Here is a 4,356-nt window from a genome sequence, read left to right as displayed (position 1 = left end):
TAAAGGAGGCCTCCTGTGGAGCCTCTGCATTACATAAGACCATAGGTGGAATCCTGAACCCCATCCAGAATCTTCTGAGGTGGGACATTTCCACTGGAAAGGACAAACAGATCAGTCTGGATAGGCTAGAAGAACAGAAGATACTTTTTGAAAGAAAGACCAATAGGAAAAATACAAAACAATAACGTGAGTCTGAATGACTACTACAAAAAAAAGCAAGTTGCTCACATCAAGGTAAGTGGTCAGGTCCCCTCAGGGCAAACCCCCTTATAAGACTAAGACTCAGGCTGAGTGAGGGTGCAACAGCTGCTCCCAGAGCACTTTCTGCCCCAACTGTCCCCCAGTGCCGGACGCTGCACCCCAGCGACTCTAGGACACACACTCCCCCCCTCACACACACACTACTAAAGATGTGAAAGGCAGTCCCCCTTCAAAGCAACCCAAGTTGCTGCCTCCTGATTTCCAGAAACTTCTAGGCAGTGCTGTCCTCTCCCCTCTTTACAGAGATGCTCAGTATTGCTGAAAGGATGCTGCAGAGGACAGCAGGCACAGAGCGCCTGTCCCTGCCTACTTGGGCCCGCTCAAAAGGAGGGCCAGGGCGGAGCCCTAGTCAAGCAAGGCCAAGGTGGGTGCTGCTCCCCACGTCGACGACGGTGCCCCCCACCTAGAAGCCGGCCCCGGAAAGAAGATCCTCAAGGGTGCCAGTGACTGCAAACCCAAGTCCCCCCAAGACTGCCAGGAGAAGCCTTTGAATCTGTCCCTGGGCGCCCTGCACAGCTGCCTTGAGCAGAAGCTTAATCCCAAATATTGCCTGCCCCTTTTGTGCTTTCAAGACATTTTACCCTGAAGTTTTAATGATGCATCAGCGGTTGGAGCACAAGTACAAGCCAGACACCCACAGGAATTGTAGAAACAAGTCCCTGCCATGGAGTCGGCGCACCAAGTGCCCACCAGCCCTGCTTGGCAAGGACATGCCACCCCTGGCCAATCCCCACAAACCCAGGCCCAAGTCCAAAACCCCTGCCGGCCGACAAGGGGAAACAGTGCCTCTCCCCCCACCCCCACCCCCATTCCGGGGCCCTGTAAAGCTCCTCTGACCTTGGGGAAGACTCCAGTACTTTAGTCACCAGTAACCTGAAGGCTCACCGGCCCCAGCAAAGCCCTGGAGGACAGGGGGCTGCCCTCGCCAGACCACAGTGCCCCCCGAGAGCTTCTTGAAGGCCAGCATCGCTCCTGCTGTAGACAAAGCCAAAAGAACCGAGGCAAAGCTGAAACCCCTACTTAACCCCCGCAAGCAGTGGCCACATCAAAGGCTCCGTCGACCACCTGGCCAAGAATGACAGTTCCTGGACTGCTCCTGGAAGGGACTATTTCTCCACCCGGAGTGTTGGCGTGCCACCACGGAATTTGGTGAGCCATTTCCCAAAAGACTAAAACCAAGTGATCAGCCTGGGCCCAATTACCACAGAGGGAGCTATGACCTTCCCAAGTACCACATGCGAAGGGTCTCCAGCCTGCTGCCTCAGGAGTGCGCCTGCTCACCGCCATCAGTATTGTCCTCCAAACCAAGGTTCTTGAGTTCCAGTGAGGTCGACCCACCCAGCGTGCTGATTGTGCAGAAGACATACTGCAGCTCTGGACCACTTTACTCTCCCTGTGGACCAGCTAGCAGCCAGGCATAGAGCATGGGCCACACTAGAAGGAAAACGGCCTATATCTCATCAACATTTATCTAACAGCATGCTACAAATGAGAAACTATGATAGTTTTATTGGGAATGCACATTATAGACCAAATGACAAAAAAACTTGATGTCCTAGTTTGGGAGAAAATGTTCTTGATGGGTAGAAACATGAACTCTCCTTGGAATCCTGTTAGTTCATCCTTTGAGAAAGTAGATATGAAAGCTACTGAACTAAGCTGTGACTGGACTGGAAAGCCACACAAGGAACACTTGTAACGTGGTTCTGTTTGTTAACTTTTGTACCAAATAGCAATAAAAACAAGAGTTGAGGTGTACACCCATGGAGACCAGAAAAAAAAGACTAAGACTCAATGGAAATACATGAGCAGACATGTGCTCTGACTGGTGACCATGTTGGTCACCAATAAGGTGAAGTGAAAGAAAAAGAGCAATGAAGCTGTGAGGTAAGCCCTACCATGATCAATAGATTCCTGTGAATCTGGATGGAGACCTGGCTGGTCAGCAGTGTGGGCCCAGAGTCAGTGACATAGCCACAGAGGAATAGAATGAAGAGTGAAGCATCCCGCTGATAAGAAGAGAGGGCATATGCACAAGAACACTCATACTTGTAGATAATACCCACTTGACCTGGCTTCAATGGCTGTGTGATAAGAATTCAACTAGAAGAACAAAGAAGAGAAAAAAAAGTAATCAGCAATTTGTACTACAATTTGTAGTACTTGACCTATACCCATGTATGCAGTAGCTCAAAAAAGGGAACAAATCTTCACAGCAAGGATCAGTCCTAACCCCTCGATACACAGGGTAGACAAGGATGGGCAACTTGGACATTGGCTACGCAAAATGGGGTGCTACGAAGTGACTGACTTACAAGTTTTCAAGAGGGAGCCTTGATCCAGAGGATGCAGAAAGAGGAAGGTAAAATCTCCACTGAATAGTATCCAATCTGTCTAGGCGGGACTGATTAAAGGAAATGGGGATAACACTCTTGTGGCACAATAGTGAATAATTGCTATCGGGACTTTCTGTGACATTTTGTGGCAAAAGGAGGGGAGTGATTGACTTTGCAGTCCATGAGCAGAGGTCCATGGGATGATCAAGAGAGAAGAGTGGAATGCTGGAACCTACCAAGAGAAACAGTGACACTAGGGATGGAGGCAGAGACAATGACGTGGAGAGATGGAGCAGTTAGGGACTTTAGACACAGAAAGGGAGAGGGCTGTGTGCTGATGACCAGGGGGCAGGCTTGCAGGTTATATATACCCTTTGATTGGTTGGTGATACATGGATGGGATTGTAACCATGGCAATGTAACGATATAGGATAGGATGAATGTAAAGCTAATGTTCTCCCATGTAAACTATCACATAATTCACAATAAAACATATTTTTTTAAATGTAGCTTAAAAATTTTTCACAAAACTGACCCTAGGATGGGCTTATTTTAATTCAATATCTGTTTTGTAAGTCTGAATGGATTGGTTTCGTAAACTTCAGTTGTTTCAACCATTAGTAAAGACAAATTGCCTTTATATATCTGCTTGTAGAAAAGAAAGTGTTTTGTTGATTTTCTACAGATGTGCCCTCATGAATGGCATGTTAGTTAAATCCAGGAGCAAAGAAATCAATAAGAAATGTGCAGTGGTATTTAAAGGTTTATCTCAATGCCAGTTTTTCTTTTAGATCTGGCATCATTTCTTTCAGCAACAAAGCCTTTGGGACTCTACTGATTTGCATGGTTGTCTTAGTCATTTCTCTTCCAAAACACTCACTAACCTTTTGAAAATCTTCCAAACTCTTCCTATTTCTGTAGTCCCTGTCTCCAGGACTCTGCATGGGTTGAATAAGAAATATACTGAGAAATAATATATCTAAAAATTATTTACTGTTGCAGTTAAACAGCCATTGGCAGAGTCATCATAGTTTAAAAATTAGTGATGGGAATGCACTGGACTGTTAACCACAGTATTGGCAGTTCAAACACACCAGCCACTCCTTAGATACCCTATAAAGGGTTTCTATGAGTCGGATACAATGTGACAGCACTTAACAAGAACAAGAAGAGATTTTAGAAATAAATATAGTCTCAATAATATTAGTGAATATATACTTTTTCTCAGTGAAAAAGATACTGAATCATGGAAACCCTATAATAAGAAAGAAAAACTGAATACCTTTCTTGAAGCTCTGTGGATTTAAGAAAACAAAACAACTGTTAATTATGTATCATCACCCCTTAGTTTAAAACCTTCCAATGACATCGTACTGCAAACAGAAACAACAGTAACAAAAAATTCCAAATGCTGCTATAATCTGAAATGCCCTCATGTGAACTAGCTGCAACCTACCTTTCTGATTTCTTTAACCAGTTTCTTGGCTCTACTAGACTTCCTTTTAATGTTCAGATACACCTAGTTCCTTCCTGTCCTGAAAATTTATATATAATGCTCCCTATTTTCCTTGACCATCACATATATGCCAACTTTAGTTCATATCACAGATGAAATGACATCTTCTAATAAAAATCTACTCCATCATGGGTTAAAGTAGGCTCCTATGCACCCCATATCTGTTCCATTATCCATTTAATTGGCTCTAAAGCACTCAGAAAACATGGCATCAGGATTGGAGGAAGACTCATTAACAACCTG

General features: G+C 45.0%; 1 pseudogene; it reads left to right on the top strand.

Moving 5' to 3' along the window:
• LOC102829173 overlaps positions 1–1,812 on the top strand; it is a 90,252-nt pseudogene extending 88,440 nt beyond the window's left edge.
• Positions 1,813–4,356: the final 2,544 nt, after the last annotated feature.

The sequence above is a fragment of the Chrysochloris asiatica genome, unplaced genomic scaffold, assembly GCF_000296735.1.
Source record: "Chrysochloris asiatica unplaced genomic scaffold, ChrAsi1.0 scaffold00048, whole genome shotgun sequence".
Classification (NCBI taxonomy): domain Eukaryota; kingdom Metazoa; phylum Chordata; class Mammalia; order Afrosoricida; family Chrysochloridae; genus Chrysochloris; species Chrysochloris asiatica.
This window is presented reverse-complemented; position numbering and strand designations above follow the sequence as displayed.